This window comes from Sarcophilus harrisii, chromosome 3, assembly GCF_902635505.1.
Source record: "Sarcophilus harrisii chromosome 3, mSarHar1.11, whole genome shotgun sequence".
In the NCBI taxonomy this organism is placed as follows: domain Eukaryota; kingdom Metazoa; phylum Chordata; class Mammalia; order Dasyuromorphia; family Dasyuridae; genus Sarcophilus; species Sarcophilus harrisii.
In genome coordinates, this window is record NC_045428.1 from 82,839,498 (window position 1) to 82,858,714 (window position 19,217).

Sequence of the window (19,217 nt, forward strand, 5' to 3'; positions counted from 1 at the left end):
ACTCATATGAAAGACTGTTCCAAATCACTATTGATCAGAGAAATGCAAATTTTTGATCTCTTTGGGATATAAACCCAGGAGTAATGATGAACAGCTTTAATTGTTAAAAAATGTTTCCTGATGCCAAGCTTAAATGTGTCTCTTTGTTACATGCTTTTTCTGTTCTCTGGATGCAGAGAACATATCTAATCTCATCTTCATCATCTGACTTTCAGTTTTGGTCATCTCTACCAGAAATTGTATCTTGTGAAAGCCTACGTGCCTTGGTGCCTACACACTAAAATGAAACTGTAGAGGACTTTAAAGGAGACCTGGAATCAATTAAGTTGATTTCAATAAATACTGATTAATAGTATTGCTTAGAGAAATGCAAATTAAGACAACTCTGAGGTATTTCTACACATCTCTCAGATTGGCTAAGATGACAGGAAACGTTCATGATAAATGTTGGTGGAGATGTGGGAAAACTGGGACACTAATACCTTGTTGATGGAATTAGGATACAACCATTCTGGAAAGCAATTTAGAACTATGCCCAAGCAGGAGTCCTCAAATTATGGCCTGCGGGTCAGATGCAGCACCTGAGGACGATTATCCCCCTATCCCAGGGCTATGAAGTTTCTTTATTTAAAGGCCCACAAAACAAAGTTTTTGTGAACTGGCCCCCTATTTAAAAAGTTCGAGGACCCCTGCAAGGACTATCAAACTGTACATACCCTTTAATACAGCAGTTTCTCTACTGGATCTACATCCCAAAGATAATAAAAAAGGGAAAAGAACCACATGTGCAGAAATGTTTGGAGCAGCCCTTTTTGTAGTGGCAAGAAACTGGAAACTGAATGGATGCCTATTAGTTGGGGAATGGCTAAATAAATTATAGTATATGAATGTTAAGAAATATTATTTTTCTATAAGAAATGATCAGCAGAATGATTCCAGAAAGTCCTGGAGAAACGTGCATGAACTGATGCTAAGTGAAGTGGGTAGAACCAGGAGAGCATTGTACATAGCAACAAGTTTATGCGATGATTAATTCTGATGGATTTGGCCTTTTTCAGCAGTGAGGTGATTCGGACCAATTCCAATAGACTTGTGATGGAGAGAACTATCTGCATTCAAAAAGAGGATCTGGGAATTGAATGTGAATCACAACATAGATTTTCACCTTTTTTTGTTGTTCTCTTGCTTTTTTTTTTTCATTTTTTTTCTTTTTGATTTGATTTTTCTTGTGCAGCATGATAATTGTGGAAATACATATTAAAAAATTGCACAAGTTTAACATATAATGGATTACTTACTGTAGGAGAGGGAGAGAGGAAAAGGGAGGGAGAAAAATTTGGAAGCAAAGTTTTGCAAGGGTGAATGCTGAAAACTAGATTTACATGTATTTTGAAAATAAAAAGCTATTATTAATAAACACTGATTAAGCATCTACTATCTGTAAGGCACTGGCTAAAGGCTAGCTGAACATATAAAGAAAGACAAAAAAGTTTGCCTCCAATGAACTCACAATCTAATGGAGGAGACAACATACAAATAGCTATATGCAAACAAGATATCTAAAAGACAATTTGAAGGTAATCTCAGAAGGGAAGCAATAGCATTTAGGGAGAGCAGGAAAATGTGGACTTTTTTTTGGTTTTCAGTTTTTGTCTTCTTTTGTTTTGTTTTACAAAAGGTGGAAGTTTTAGTTGAAACTTGAAAAAAGCCAGGAAATAGTGACAAAGAGGAAGAGAATTCCAGGTATGAGGGACAGTCAGTGAAAATTCATAGTCAGGAAATAGGTGTGTTGTTTAAGTAACAGAAAGGAAACTATTGTCACTGGATTACAGGATATGTGGTGGTTATGAGAGAAGTGGAGTAAAATATAAAACTAGAAAGGTAGAAGGTCAGGTAATAAAGAACTTTAAAAAGCCAATTAGAGAATTTTATTTGATCCTTGAATCAATAGGAAGCCCCTGGAGGTTATTGATTGGGAATAGAGAAGCATGGTAAAACATGAATTTTAACAAGATCAGCTAAACAGCTGAGTAGAGAATGGCTTGTAGTGGGGAAAGACTTGAGGAAGGAAACATGTATTTTATATATTTTTTCCTCAAGGTTTCAGCTTTCTTGAACTTCTTAGCTTTTAACCTGTTTAACTAAATTAAAATTTTTTCTATTACATTTCATAGTTAATAGATTTTTTTCTATTTACCCTCCTCATCCATTAAAAAGGGAAGAAATACGTTACATATGAATTCATATTAGCTCTGCTTTCCCTCCCCCAAAAAAGGCAAGAAATAAAAAAAGAGAAAAAAAAATGCTTAAGTCTGCACTCTCATTTCATCAGTTCTCTGTCTGAAGGTAGATACCATTTTGCCCTTCACAGTTACTAAGTCTTTCATAAAAGATTATCTTTACCATATTGCTGCTACTATATACATTGTTCCTCTAATTCTGCTAATTTTACTTTAGATTAGTTCATATAAGTTTTACTATATTTTTTCTAAAATCATCCCTGTCATTTCCTACAGTACAATAATAGTCCATCATATTCACAAATTGTCAAGCCATTCCCTAATCTGAGCATCCCATTTCCAATACTTTGCCACTGCAAAAAATCTATTATTAATATTTTTGTACATATAGTCCCTTTTCCTGTTTTTTTTTGTCTTTAAATACCTAGAAGCGCTATTTATGGGTCAAAGAGTATGCCTAATTTTATACTCTTTGGGCCCAGTCTCACATTTTACCAGAATTAGTTGTACCAGTTCACAGTATATATTATACCTATTTTCCCACACCCCCTCTAGCATTTGTATTTTCCTTTTCTGTCATCTTAGCCAATCTGATAGGCATAACGTAATACTTCAGAATTTGTTTTGTAATGCCAAAGGAACTGAACAAGACAGAGATTAGAGACCAATTCAATAGTTTATTAAATAGAGAGAAATATTGGGACCAATGGATCCATGTTTGATCCCAGGGCTGGATGAGACTATCATCTCAAAGAGTCCAGTCCCGAGTATCAGGGTAGCAACTTTTTTATAGGATAACAAGAACAATGACATAGTGGGGGAGGTACCTAGGTGGGGATAACCTAATGGTGGGGGAGACCCCTAGGATGACACAATGGAGGGAGGTTGCTGATATTTTAATGACATCTAAAATGGATAAACATTTATCTTGTCAAACATTAAGAAGGAATATCTATAACCTAAAAATATAAAACCTTTATCTCATAAAACATTAAGAGGGAAAGGTTATAACCTGAGGCAGAATAAATGAATAGGACAATGGGGAAATTAGGTCAGGACATCAAAATGGAACTTTGGCACAACAGTTTTAATTTAAATCTTTCTAATTATTGGTGATTTAGAGAATTTTTTCATATGACTTGATAAATTGGAATTCTTCCTCTGAAAACTTCCTACTCATATCCCTTGACTTTTTGTCATTTGAGAAATAGCTTTCATTCTATGCATACTTAGCTCTGTTTCCTATATATTTTAGACATGAGATCTTTATCAGAGCAACTTGTTGCAAAGTTTCTTTTTCTCCTAGTTTCCTGCTGTTCTTCCAATTTTGGCTGCACTGGTTTTGTTTTGTAAAACCTTTTTTAAATTTTATGTAAATAAAAGCATTTTATGTTTTGTTTGGTCATGATCTCTCCCCCAACTATAGATTTGACAGGTAATTTCTTACATAATCCACTATCCCATTTATACCACTTTTTATTTCTAAATTTTTTACACATCTTATCTTGTTATACAATGTAAGAAGTTTATTTATGTCTAGTTTCTTCCAGGTTACTTTCCACTTCCTAGGAATTTTTGTTAAAGAGTGAGTTCTTGCCCCAATAGCTGGCATCCTTTTGTTTATCAAACATGGACTACCATACTTATTTACTTCTGGATATTGTGTATCTAATTTTTTCCACTGATCAACCACTCTTTTTTAACCATTATCAGACTGCTTTGATTACAGCTTTGTAGTATAATATAAATATAGTACTGCTAGGCCCCCTTCACATTTTTATTTCATTGATTCCCTTTTAACTTTTTGTTCCTCACATTATGCAAATCTTACTCTCATCAGAGTTGGCTCAAAGAGGAAATAATTGACACATTTGTTTTACAGAGAATCTTCTCTCACCTCATTAAAAAGTGGGAGAAGAAAAGGGAAAAGGAAAAAGAGTAATAAGGGTTAGGGTACAAGAAAGGGGAAGGGATTCAAAGGGAGGAGGAAGGGATACTAAAGAGGGAGAGCTGGGTGACACAAGTGGGACCAATAAGTTTAATACTAAGAAAGGGGGGAAGGAGGGCAAGAAAAAGAAAAGCATAATCTGGGGATATTAGGATGGCAGGAAATACAGAATTTAACTGTAAATGTGAATGGGATGAACTCCCCCATAAAGAGGAGGTGGATAGCAGACTGGATGAAAAGTCAGAACCCTACAATATGTTGTTTACAGGAAACACATTTAAAACAGGGAGATACATACAGAGTAAAGATAAAAGGCTGGAGCAGAATCTATTATGCTTCAGGTAAAGTCAAAAAAGCAGGGGTAGCCATCCTGATCTCAGATCAAGCAAAAGCAAAAATTGATCTAATTAAAAGAGATAAGGAAGGAAACTATATCTTGCTAAAAGGTACTATAGACAATGAAGCAATATCAGTATTAAACATATATGCACCAAGTGGTATAGCATCTAACTTCCTAAAGGAGAAATTAAGAGAGTTACGAGAAGAAATAGACAGTAAAACTATAATAGCGGGAGATCTCAATCTTGCACTCTCAGATTTAGATAAATCAAATCACAAAACAAATAAGAAAGAAATTAAAGAGGTAAATAGAATATTAGAAAAATTAGGGATGATAGATCTCTGGAGAAAACTGAATGGTGACAGAAAGAAGTATACTTTCTTCTCAGCAGCTCATGGAACCTACACAAAAATTGACCATATATTAGGACATAAAGACCTCAAAATTAAATGCAGGAAGGCAGAAATAGTAAATGCTTTCTTTTCAGATCACAATGCAATAAAAACTACATTCAAAAAAAACTTAGATGTAAATAAATCAAATTTTGGTGTAAATAAATCAAAAAGTAATTGGAAACTAAATAATCTCATCTCAAAGAATGATTGGGTGAAACAGCAAATTATAGACACAATTAGTAACTTCACTCAAGATAATGACAAAGGTGAGACATCATACCAAAATTTGTGGGATGCAGCCAAAGCGGTAATAAGGGGAAATTTTATATCCTTAGAGGCTTACTTGAACAAAATAGAGAAAGAGAAGGTCAATGAATTAGGCTTGCAACTTAAAAAGCTAGAAAAAGACCAAATTAAAAACCCCCAATCAATTACTAAACTTGAAATTCTAAAATTAAAAGGAGAAATTAATAATATTGAAAGTAAAAAAACTATTGAACTAATAAATAAAACTAAGAGTTGGTTTTATGAAAAAACCAATAAAATTGATAAACCTTTGGTAAATCTGATTAGAAAAAGGAGAGAGGAAAATCAAATTAGTAGTCTTAAAAATGAAAAGGGAGAACTTTCCACCAATGAAGAGGAAATTAAAGAAATAATAAGGGGTTACTTTGCCCAACTTTATGCCAATAAATTTGATAACCTAAGTGAAATGGATGACTACCTCCAAAAATATAGGCTTCCCAGATTATCAGAGGAGGAAGTAAATTGCTTAAATACTCCCATTTCAGAAAAAGAAATAGAACAAGCTATTAATCAACTCCCTAAAAAAAATCCCCAGGACCAGATGGATTTACATGTGAATTCTACCAAACATTCAAAGAACAATTAGTCCCAATGCTTTATAAACTATTTGAAAAAATAGGGAATGAAGGAGTCCTACCAAATTCCTTTTATGACACAGACATGGTACTGATACCTAAACCAGGTAGGTTGAAAACAGAGAAAGAAAATTATAGACCAATCTCCCTAATGAATATTGATGCTAAAATCTTAAATAAAATATTAGCAAAAAGACTACAGAAAATCATCCCCAGGATAATTCACCATGATCAAGTAGGATTTATACCAGGAATGCAGGGCTGGTTCAATATTAGGAAAACTATCAGCATAATTGGCCATATTAATAACCAAATTAACAAAAACCATATGATCATCTCAATAGATGCAGAAAAAGCATTTGATAAAATCCAACATCCATTCCTGTTAAAAACACTCGAGAGTATAGGAATAAATGGACTTTTCCTTAAAATAATCAGTAGCATCTATTTAAAACCAGCAGTAAGCATCATATGTAATGGGGACAAACTGCAATCATTCCCAATAAGATCAGGAGTGAAACAAGGTTGCCCACTATCACCGTTACTATTTAATATTGTATTAGAACTTTTTGTTCCTCCAGATCAATTTTGTTATGTTTTTCTAGCTCTATAAAATAATTCTTTGGCAGTTTGAGTGATATTACCCAAAAATACAAATTAATTTGGGTAGTATTATATTGGCTTTTCCTACCCCTGAGTAATTAATGTTTCTCCACTTACTTAAATCTGTCTTTATTTGCATACAGGTTGTTTTGTAATGGTGTTCACACATGATTCCTGTGTGTATTTTGGCACGTAGACTTCCAAGTATTTTATATAGTCTGCTTTTGAGCCTTTTAAATGGAATTTCTTTCTCTTCCTGTTTGTTTTTGTTGAACATATATAAAAATGCTAATCATTTTTGTGGGTGTATTTTATATCCTGCAACTTTGCTGATGTTGGTGTTTCAACTAGTTTTTTAGTTGGTTAAGTAAACATAACTTCTGCAAAGTGATAGTTTTGTTTCCTCATTGTCTATGCTTATTCTTTCAATTTTTCTTCTTCACTTATTGTTATAGATAACACTTCTAGTACAATATTAAAGAGTAATAGTAATAAAGAACACTCTTGTGACATCCTTGAACTTACTGGAAACATTCTTGTTTATCCCCCCCTTACAGATAATACTTGCTCTTGGTTTTAGGTAAATACTACTTATAATTTTAAGAAAAGTTCCATTTACTTTCCAGTATGTATTTAATAAGAATAAGTGTTGTATTTTTTTCAATATCTTTTTTTCTGAATTTATTGAAATAATCACAATTTTTTTGTTTTTGTTGTTGATATAGTAAATTAATATTACATTTTTCTAATATTGAACCAGTCCTTCATTTCTGGCATAAATATACAGTCTGGTCATAGTATATATATATATATATATATATATATATATATATATTTATGATATCTTGCTCTAATTTCCCTATTAATATTTAATTATTATTTTTTGTATCACTATTCATTATAGAAAGCTTTCTTTCTCTGTTCTGACTCTTCCTGTTTTAGGCATCAAAACCATATTTTTAATCATAAAAGGAAATATAAGACTCCTTCTTTACCTATTTTGTCCAGTTTATATGCTATTAGAATTATTTGTTCAATGAATGTTTTAGAATTCACCTGTAAATCCACCTGGTCCTAGGATTTTTGTGTGTTTGAGACAATTGGAGTAAAGTGAGTTGCCCAGGATCACACAGTTAGGAAATGTTAAGTCTGAGGCCTGAATTTGAATTCAGGTTCTTCTGGCCAGTGCTCTTATCTACCATACCATCTAACTGCCCCTAGGATTTTTTTTCTTAAAGAGATCCTTTATGACTTGTTTACTTGCATTTTCTTTTTTAATATCTATTTTGTAAGGAGTTATATGATTTTTCCATTTCATCAAGTCTATTTTTTAAGGCATTTTCTTCAGATAATTTCTGGTTTTCCTTTTCTATACCCTCCTGCAAAGATCTCATTTCCTTTCCCCATTTTTCTTCTAATTCTCTTTAAAGATCTTTTTTTGAATTCTCCCAAGACAGCCTTATGAAAGAGGGCCAATTCATATCCCTTTCGGGTTTTATTTGGAGCTGATTTGCCTTTAGGATTTGAGGTCTATTCTTTTTCTCCATAAAAGCTGTCAAGAGTTCTTTTTGCTCATTTTTAAATAAAGGTTGAGATCTGCTCTTAAAGCAAAGAGGTGACTGCTGCTTTAGTTTGCCGTGGGATGATGCTGCTGACTGACTTCTGATGCTGAGTGGACATGGTCAGGTCCTGAATTCTTTGGGGTTCAGTGGCTCACAGTTTGCCTTTTGCATTTGCTTATTTTGGGTGTCTTACAGCAAATTTGCTGAACCACCAACTTGCAACTAGAACAGAATAGCCAAAGAGCCTCACAATAGAGTCCCCAGTGCACTGATGCTAAGTTCTGGCTTCCTGTCCCAGCTCCTTGTCCTGGACTTCCTGCTCTGTGATCTGGGCTCAGCAGCCTCTCCCCCTACCTGATTGAAACAGATTTTTTTGAAAGTTTTTCCAAAATATCATCTCTGAAAATTTGTTGTACTCCAAATATTTGTGGGTTGTTACTCCAAAAACAGTTCAGAGGCTTAATCTGCTGTTGATTTAAGGGAAATTTGGAGGAGGTCACTTAGAGATGTGTCTACTCCCTACTATCTTGGCTCTGCCCTCCCTTACATTTTCTAAGATAGGGTTTTTTAAATTATTCTATTTCACCTTCTGTTAATCTGAGCAATTTATATTTTTTAAGTTATTCATCCTTTTCTTTTAAATTATCCATTTTATAGACATAGTGATACTAATATTGCTCTTATTTCATGTTTATTGACTTTATATTTCCCTTTACATTTTTTATCCTGGTTTGTTTTTTTCATTCTTTTTAAAAATCTAATTATCTCCTTCATTGTTATTATTGTTTTCTTTAAAACTAGCTCCTAATTTTACTTATTAGCTCATTAATTTTTTCTTTTGGTTTTATTAATCTCATCTTTTATTTTCAGGATTTCTCTCTTGGTGTTTAATTGGTAGATTTAAACTCGTTTTTCTAGTTCTTTTTCATTTTTCTAAAGTTGTATGTCTTATTCATTGATATGTCACTCCTCTTTTATTGATGAAGCTTTTAGAGATATAAATTTTCTCTTAAGTACTACTTTGGCTATATTCCACAAATTTTGTCTGGTCTCATTGTTGTCATTACTTGAAATTAAAATGACTGTTTCTATTATTTGTTCTTGGAACCATTCATTCTTTAGGAATAGGTAGATTATTTAGTTTCCATAAGGTCAGATACAGGGGGAATATCAACTCCTTATTCTTAAAAATCATGACTCTCAGTGCATCAAATTAGTATTTTTGGCTATCCTATCATCCTGCTCAATTAAGTCATTGAGCTTTTGTTCCATTTAAATCTTTAAGAACATTTATCTATACATAACTCCTCCATTTTGTAGGTGTGAGTGGATTTTTTTATTTATCCAAATATAAGACTTTAACTTTATCCTTACTATAACTTCATTTTATTAATTCAGTCCAATCCTTTAGCCTGTCAAAATTCTTTTACATCCCAAATGTCACTCAGTATATTATGTATCCATTCCAGCTTTGTATCACCTGCAAATTGGATGAATATTCATCTTTTATATATATATATATATAGTCCTTAGTAATATTATCTTTGTACTTTGAGAATATATCAATGACAAATTCAGGCCAGATTAACATTGAACTTTGAGTGTGGCAATCCAATCAGATACTCAATTATGGTCCATAATATCATAGTCCTCTTTAAAAACAAAGGAAATTTGACCTCAACCTTTATGAGTAGGAGGAGAAGTTGGAGACCTAAGTGGAAGTGGCCAGTTGGGACACACAGCTAGCTAGTTATGTATTTATCTTTCTTTTTTCTTTCTTCTTTTCTTTGTTTCTTTCTTTTTTCCTTCCTTCCTTGCCTTCTTTTCCCACCTTCCTCTTCCCCTCTTTCCTCCCTCTCTTCCTTTGTCTTTCTTTCTTAGAAAGGCCAAGATATCCCACTGCTTGCAAGGTCATCTCCTGTCATCCTGATCTATATCTGGCCACTGGACCCAAATGGCATAAGAAGAGAAAGTGGGGCTGGTGACTTTGCAAAGCTCTTCCTCATTTAAATCCAATTATTTGCATGTCATAGCATCATCTCCCCCGTGTTGTGCTCCTTTTTGAGAATGAAGGACAAACAGCCACAATGACAATTTCTATGCTTCAAAAATTTTTGTTGAATGTAATTTGTATTGCATTAGGGTCAGAAGAAGATGTATTTAATATTTCTGCTTTTCTGCATTTGTTTGTGAGATTTTTAACACCTTAAAACATGGCCAATTTTTATAAAAGTGCCAGCTGAAAAAAAAAAGGTATATTCCATTCTATTCCCATTCAATATTCTCTAAAGGTCTATCTAACTTTTCTGAAATTTTATTCATCTTGTTAAGTTCTTTCTTGTTTATGTTTTGATTAACTTTTATCTAGATCTAAAAGGGATAAATTGATATCCTAAACTTATATACTCTCACTATTTCCTCTCTCTCATTTCTTTTCCTAATTTTTCTTCTACTACTCTTATTTGGCTTTTTTCCCCCTGAGGCAATTATGGTCAGGTGAGTGCCCAGGATCACACAGCTAGGAAGTGTTAAGTGCCTGAGGTCAAATTTGAACTCAGGTCCTCTTGACTTCAGAGCTGGTAATCTATCAATTGTACTACCTAGCTGCCGCGTATTTGACCTTAAAAATATATATTTTTTTACTTTTAAAAACCTTTTCAACTCTTATAAATAATTCTTGTTGGTTTTTCTGTTGTTGCTTTTTGGGTATCCAATCTTCAATTTACTCTGAGGCTTTGCTTATAGATGTTTTCATGTCATTGTCTTCTGAGTTTGTCTCTTGAGTTTGGCCATTACCATAGTAGCTTTTTATGATCAGGTTCTTTTTGTTTGTTTGCTCATTATTCAAGCCTACTTTTTGAGTTTGAACTTTATGTTAGAGTTGGGCTCTACTCATTTCTGGGAGGGATGACTTATCTTTGCTTTCACAACTCAGTCTAAGAGACTAAATTCTCTATGCTTCCAATTTAGTGTAATCTGGAAAAAAGGTTTGTTCATTGCCCTCTTCATCTGCACTTTGCTCTCTGCCTACTCTGATCCCTGCTCCCTTTTAATTACAAGTATTCCTCTCTTACCTGGAACTACAACCTGAAACTAGACAACAGAGCTGGGCAACAGAGATGCCAGATAGTACCCATTCCTGCTTCCAAAAGCAGTACAGGGGTCCCTCAGAATTTCTTTCTGCCCAGATATTGTCTCATTGTCCCTGAACACTAAGTAGCCACCCACTATTGCTGTGTTCTGCTGGGCTTCTGTCCATTCTGGCTGTCCCACACTCTCAATGTCTGCAGACAGAAGATCTTCCAAAGCTATTCTGGAACAAAAAAATGACTTACTGTGACTTTTTTCCTGGCTTTTCTGTACAGAATTCAATTTGGTACATTTTCTAGGTAATTATGGAAAAGGTTTAAGGGAAGCTGAGGCAATGTTGCTGACCTTGCATTTTGCCATCCTAACTCTATCCTTCAACAAAATTTTTTATACAGTCTTATCTTGTTCCAGGCACATAACCTAGGAAATCTTTCTGCCCTTTTGTCCTAGAGCCAGAAAACAATCCAAAGAACAGGTTCCAAATAAAATTTCATTAAAAAGAATGCTTTTTTCAAATATATTATGAATAAAATAAAATTGAATTTTAAAAAGAATATTTTTCTCTCACACCAAATTCTACAATATATTCTAAATAGATATGCAATCTTAATATTAAAGATCAAACTATTTTAAAAAATTAGAAGAGAAACAGATCATAGGTTTCTCACAAGTATAAATAGGAATGGATCCCTAGCCAAACAAGAGATAGAGACAATTAATTACAAAAGATAAAATAAATTGATTACTTGAAACTGAAAAGTTCTACATGCATTGTTGGCAAAATTGTGAAATCATTTAACTATTCTGTACAGCAATTTGAAATTATGCCCAAAAGGCTATAAGACTGTGCATATCCTTTGCTCCAGCACTGTCACTACTGGGTCTATATTCCAAAAAGATCATAGAAGAGGGAAAAGGACTTATATGTGCAAAAATTTTGTGGCAGCTCTCTTTGTAGTAACAAGGAACTGGAGACTGAGAGGCTGCCCATCAGTGGGGAATGGCTAAATAAATTATGCTATATGAATGTAATGGAATACTATTGTTCTAAAAAAAGTGATGAACAGGCTGATTTCAGAGAAGGCTGGCAAGACATACATGAACTGATGCTGACTAAAGTGAGCAGAACCAGGAAAATATTGTACCCAGTAACAACAAGATTGTATGATGATTGTGATGATCAGCCGTGGATTTGGATCTTTTCAACAATGTGGTAATTCAAGGCAATTCCAGTAGACATGGGATGGCAAATGCCAATCCCAATCAGAAAGAGAACTATGGAAACTGAATATAGATTGAAGAATAATATTTTCACCTTTTGGGGTTTTTTTCTTTCTCATTTTTTTCCCTTTTTGGTCTTATTTTTCTTACACAACATGACAAATATGGAAATATGTTTAAAAGGATTGCACATATTTAATCTATATCAAAGTGCTTGCTATCTTGGGGAGAAGTGAAGTAAATAAAATAGGGAGAAAAATTTGGAACACAAAATTTTACAAAAATGAATGTTAAAAACTATCTTTATGGTAAAAAGCTAAAAAAAAAGATAGAAATAAGATAGATAAAACTATTATGTTTACAGAGAAAGATTAAACATAATATTGTAATTTTGTACATTGAGTATCTCCCTCCTCAAGTAAAAGTTTGCTGAAGGAAAAAAAACCTATCTTTAAAGTATTTGGAAAATTTAAATACTATTTTTAAAAAAGAAAAGAAAAGAGGAGTCATGGACAGTGGTCATGACTGAGGTAGATCCAGGAATGAAAATATAAAATAAAATATATCAATAAAATCAAATTAAATTCTGTACAAACAATAGTAATGAGGTGTGATAAGAAGGGGAGTAGTCAATTAAGAAAAAAATTATTTGCATCAATTTCTCTGATAAGGATTTGGTATCCAAGATATATAAGTAATTAGTAAATATATACAAGACTATTAGCCATTTCCCAACAGATAAATGACTAAAGAATATGGATAGTTCTCAAAAGAATTGCAAAATATTCACAGACACATTAAAAAAAAAAAAAGCTGTAAATCACTAATAATGAAAAAATGCATGTCAAAATAACCCTGAGGTCACACCTTTAAAAATGACCAAAAATGTCAATGACCAATATTAAAAGAAATAGTGAAAAGATTGGCAACACAAATACATTGTTGATAGAACTATGAAAAGTATATCCCTTTTGGAAAGTAGCTTGGAATTATGTAAATGAAGTTCCTAAAATGTTTATACTCTTTGAACCAGAGACTCTAATATTGGGTTCATATCCCAAGGAAGTCAATAAGAAAAAAGTCTCATATACAAGCATTCTTGCTTAGGTAAAGAATTCTGAAAGAAATCCACATTTTTCAAAAATACCTGTACTTTATTGTACAGTAAATACTGTGCTCTCCTCATTTGCCTCTCAATTCTGCATTTTGCAGTTCCTTCCCCAATAGAAAAAAACTCCAAAACCTCCAAGTGAGAATAGAGGAACACACGCACATGGAGAACACAACCATTAGCAGATGGCCAGAAAGGAAACCTTTGCCCTGCTATTTTTCTATTTTCCATCAGTCTGGCTGGAGTGCCCCATCTGTCCCAACCTGTGTGGCTCTGTCCCTATGCACTCTCCTGTCTGTAAAACATGTATAGTCCCCAGTAGCTTTTTCTACCTGCTTTTCCTCTTGCTCTCACTTCTTTTTTTAAATTTTCAATAATAGCTTTTTATTTTCAAAACACATGCAAAGATAGTTTTCAGCATTCACCCTTGCAAAACTTTGTGTTTTAAAGTTTTCTCCCTCCCTTTCCCTGACCCCTTTCCCTAGAGAGTGAGTAAACTAATATAGATTAAACATGTACAATTCTTCTAAACATATTTCCACATTTATCATATTGTACAAGAAAAGTCAAAAAGGAAAAAATGAAAAAAAAAAAAAAACAAGCAAACAAAAAAGCTGAAAATATTATGTTGTGATCCACATTCAGTCCCTATAGTCCTTTTTCTGGATGCAGATGGATCTCTCCATCACAAATCTATTGGAATTGGCCTGAATCACCTCAGAATTGATCATCACATAATCTTGTTGCTGTATATAAATGTTCTTTTGGTTCTATTCACTTCACTTAGCATCAATTCATGTAAGTCTCTCCAGGCCTTTCTGAAATCCTCCTGTTGATCATTTCTTATATATAACAATAATATTCCATTATATTCATATACCATAACTTATTCAACAATTCTCCAGCTGATGGGCATCCACTCAGTTTCCAGTTCCTTGTCACTACAAAAAGGGCTGCTACAAACATTTTTGTACATGTAAGTCTTTTTCCCTTTAATTATCAATTTTTGGGATACAGACCCAATAGAGACATGCTGACTTCTCACAAACCCTTGTGCTAGCCCCACTTCCTGTTTCACTCACTTCCCCATGTGAAGAGGGGGAAATTTTATATTATGTAAAAACTGTCATTTACCGAAAGAGAGAGAATCTGTGTTCTATATATTTATAGCAATATTTTTTAGGATAACTAAGAATTAAAATCAAAGTGGATCCCTATCAATTGTAAAGTAGTCAATTTATGGTATACGAATATAATGTAAGATTAATGTTCCATAAGAAATTATATGAATTATTAATATATAGCAGCATGGAAAGATCTATATGAAAGGATGTAGAGTGAAGAAGACAGAACTAAGGAAACAATACACACAATAGCTACAACACACAAACTGAAAGAACGATGACATACCTGAAAATCAACGTATGTATAACAAACTTAAAAAGATCAAATAGAGCATTGATCCTGGAATCAGGAGAACATGAGTTCAAATTTGACCTCAAACTCTTGACACTCCCTATCTGTGTGACCCCTGCCAAGTCACTTAACCTAGATTGCCTTACCAAAAATAAACAAATAGGACTCAAATGAAGAGATATGACACCTCCAATTTATCCTTTTGAGGAGATGGGAAATGTATACATTGCACATCTTTTCTTCAGACTTTTTAAATGTATCTATCAGTTTTGCTAGAGCAGCTAGGTGTCACATTGCCAGGCCTGAAATTAGAAAATTGCATCTTGCTGGATTCACATCTAGCCCCAGACACTTAGCGTTGGACAGATTTGCCTCAGTTTTTTCTTCTGTAAAATGAACTGCAATATCTGACAAAGAAATTCCAAATGAGGTCACGAAGAGTCAGATATGAATGAACAACAGTTTTGCTGATTTTTTTTCCTCTATTAAAAATGTTATTGTCTCATGGGATGGCTCTCAGGGAAAGATTATCAAGATATGAGAAATAGAAAAAAATTCATTTTTTTTATTAAAATAATTTTTGGGATGGGAGGAAGGGAAGGAAAAAAGTTGGAACACAAGTTTTTGCAGGAGTAAATGTTGAAAATTATCCATACATACATTTTGAAAATAAAAAGCTTTAATTAAAAATATATATTTTCTCCTGAAATAAAACTTGTAATTACAATAACCAAGCTTAGCTGTAGAAGAGACTAAAAGATGCACTTTCCTCCCTTCTTAGCAGAGGAGGAAGACCCTTGTTACTACTGTACGCTTTATAATAACATCAGATTTTTTCCATGTCATTTAGTTTTGTTTAACTTCTGCCCATCCTCCTTATTATATGGGATGGTTTTCTGAGAGGTGAATGTGTGGGGACAAAGGTATACAAAGATCGGGTTGTAAAAGTAGGTAGTGCAAAAAAAAAAAAATGATATAAATATTTTTTAATTTTAAAAAACAAACAAAATGCATATTCCTCACAATTCTTCAAGATAGATGTTAATGTTGGTATTGTCCCCACTTTACAGAAGAAAAAAAAAAAGAGGCCCAAGGTGACTATGACTCAATTTCATCTGTAAAAAAGACGAATTAAGGAGTGTTGAATAAGCTAGAAGGATTTTTAAGGTCCCTTCCAGCTATCAGCCCTATAAAAACTATTTGGAAGTAGCAACTTTGAGATATTTTTCTCTGAAGAGAAAACTGATCAACTTAGAAAGCTCAAGAAACATGAATGTGACCCAACTCACTCTTGATAAAAAGCCCATCATCAGAAACCCAGTTATAAAATAATAAAGAATAATCTTTGGTCTCTCTCCTCTCTCTGCACAGAATTATTTTTCTTCAACAACCAATCCTTTGAAAATGAAACCACATAAACACACCAGCTCCTAGGACTATTTAAATGGAAAATGCAAAGTTTTAGATATCTGCGCATTAGTCATGAATTTCATTGTTAAACAAAAGAAAGGCTTAAACTTTAGAATACTAGCTTAAACTTTAGAGTACTAAACTAGAGTACTAGTGGGGCTAAAAGGAAAACAAAGACCAGGGCCGGAAATAAACTTCCTCTTTCTATGAAGACAAAAAGTCATTGGGACTTTCCAAGCGTACGATGTCTCAATCCTGTTCCTGTCTCTTCTCCCTTCCAGGTCCAGCCAGAAGCAGGGTCCGGGACTCTGTCAGATTCTGACAGCCCCTGTCAGAAAAAGGCCCAACAAAAAATAAAGATTTAAACATATAACAACTCACCTATGAGTCAATTGAGATCCATCTGAGGAGTTCGCCCTCCTGTCTCTCAAGGACACACGAGAACGGGGCGTGTTTACAACATTAGGGAAAGAGAACTTAAAGAAAAAGGGGGAAGAATGTAGAAGTAAGTAACTCACCCTCAAAGCTGAGGCTCCAGAGTCCTAAAGGAGAATCAAGGTTCCGATCAGTGGGCTATTTGATCCACGCTGAGTCCAAGAGGGTGCCTCCTGCGCCCACTCCTCGGAACTTGGACAGCGACATTTTACTAGAATTTTACACAATTTGCCTCCCAAAGTGCCTTCCCGGATCCTGGTGGTAAAAACGTCTATCCCAGAGCTGCAATTGCTGAGCAGGACCAATCCAAAACTTGCAGATTCAGTCGCCGATCAGAGATTTTGTTCAGGCCCAGAACTAGTGTTCCCGTTGTTGGTGTCAACTTGGAGGTCTCTTGTGATTAGAAGGCTTTAATACAGTAGCTAGTTCAAAGTTGTAAGTATTGATGTTAACACAAAAGAAATCAATAAAAGTTATTAATAAAAAAAAAAAAAGCCATGGGGATTTCGAGCTGGAAAAGTCCCTAAAGGTTCTGTGTTGCTTACTCCCTGTGTGACCGTAGGTAAGTCACGGGTCTCAGTTTCCTCATCTGAAAAAAGAAGAGATTGAACTCGCTGATCTTTAAGGTTCCTTCCAGTTCTAAATCTGGGGTCCTCTGAACATGCCATCTTATAAATTTTCGATCCTTTTACAAAGGAATAACACAAAGCCCTACGTGTTATAAATATTACTAGCTATCTTTATTCCAGTTAAAGAGACAAGAGTGGACTTTGGGGCAGAGGGGACAGTTGGGACTAGATGTGTGCAGTAATGGAAGGTGGCTTGGAAAAGTAGAATCACAAGACTTTTGCTCCAACTCCCTTCTGACTTCTGAGTAATAAGTGACTCACTTAACTGCTTCTCTTCTATAAAATGAAGCAATCTGCAGTCCCTTCCTGTTCTCACTCTTAAGATTCTTGCAGGAACAAAGCCTGTGGAGCTGTTTCATTATTCATACATCACTGTAATACCCCACCCACTCAACCCCGTTCCGGTTCTTCTCCCTCCCAGGTCTAGCTTCAATACGGTTTTCTAATGAAAAGCTGGGGAACATTTTACTATGAAAGGTCAAAAATTTCCCCCATTTAAAAAATTTTTTTCCTCAGATTCATCAAAATAGAATTTTTCTTTTCTTTTTTTTTTTCTTTTTGGTAGTGTTAAAGCCATTTTGTGTTGAGCCACAACAATGCATATATTATGGAAATGTGGATTTATCTTTATTTGAAGTCTCAGATGAATTGATTTCCATTACTGTTTTTCTTGTTTGTTTGACTTTGGGTAAGTCACTCCTCTGGACTTTCCTTTCCTCATTTATAAAATGTCAGGGCTGGATTAGATGGTTCTTGAGATCCTTTCCAATCCATGATCTAAGAGTTAGGTTTGAGTGAAATGGGAAACTGATGACTTATCAGAATAACTGTAGGAAATTCAAAACTCAGCACCAAGGATCTATTAATCAAATCTTTATTTTGTTGGGCCTTTTTCTGAGAGGGTCCTGGACCCAGCTTCTGGCTGGACCTGGAAGGGAGAAAAGACAAGAACAGAATTGAGACATCCTATGCTCGTGAGATCCCAATGATTTCTTGTCCTGATAGAAAGAGGAAGTTTATTTCTGGCCCTGGTCTTTGCTTTCCTTTTAGCCCCACTGAAATATGGGCTAGTACTCTAAAGTTTAAGCCTTTCTTTTGTTTAACAGTGAAATTTATGACTAGTGCGTAGATATCTAAAACTTTGCAGTTTCCATTTAAACAGTCCTGGGAGCTGGTGGGGTCCTGGGAAGAAGAGCATAAAACTTGCTCTTCTAGCAGGAATACCTAAAATAACCTCCTGGACCTTTATTTAACTGCTTAGAGAAAATCATGACTAATTATTTAATGGCCTGGAGATATCAAAAAATCTCCAAACTATCTCTATTTGTTGATTGAGGAAGCTGAGGTAAACTAAGTCTCCTTGATTATTCTAGAAACCTTCTAACTCCTCTAGTTTAATGGATTACTTACCTCTAAATAAATCTCCTAATTGTGAAGGATTATGTTTTTTCTTATAAAATTATTAACTAAGGTACATTGAACCTATAACCTAAATTTAGTTTATGAAGGTCTGATGGGTTTGGGAAAATTAAATTCTTTGTACAAACCTTATAATAGAATGTTCATACTAGCTCAAGTAAGCATTTGTAAACCTTGTAAAAGGTCTCTCGTGATTAGGTTTTAATACAGTAGCTAGTTCAAAGTTGTAAACCATAAACTTAGGTAAACATATCTGCTATAAGTCAACTATATCTGCCTGACTAGAATTTAGGAAACCCAAGCTATTTCCACTTGAGCAAGCATTGAGCAAGGTAGTGAAAATTAACTGGATAAGAAGAGGGGGTCATGGATTCTTGTGGTTTATGACTATACAATTGCCCTTAACTTTGTGAAATCAGCCTCCTCTCTCTGGAGAACTCAGTGAGTGGATTACCTGCTTATCAGAAGATTCTTTTTTTTTTTTTTTTTTTTTTTTTTTTATTTAATAGCCTTTTAT

At 34.1% G+C, this 19,217-nt stretch overlaps 1 protein-coding gene across 2 annotated transcripts in view; it reads right to left on the reverse strand.

The window, feature by feature from the left end:
• CFLAR (CASP8 and FADD like apoptosis regulator) overlaps positions 1–17,573 on the reverse strand; it is an 83,997-nt gene extending 66,424 nt beyond the window's left edge. Inside the window, exon 1 of one of the 2 annotated variants that reach the window (XM_031958349.1) lies at positions 16,736–17,573. The gene's annotated coding sequence lies outside the window, so the exon portion shown is untranslated. Of the gene's footprint in view, positions 1–16,598; positions 16,691–16,735 lie in introns of those variants that run through there. The other variant, XM_031958350.1, reaches the window with a different exon arrangement.
• Between the last annotated feature and the right edge of the window lie 1,644 nt (positions 17,574–19,217).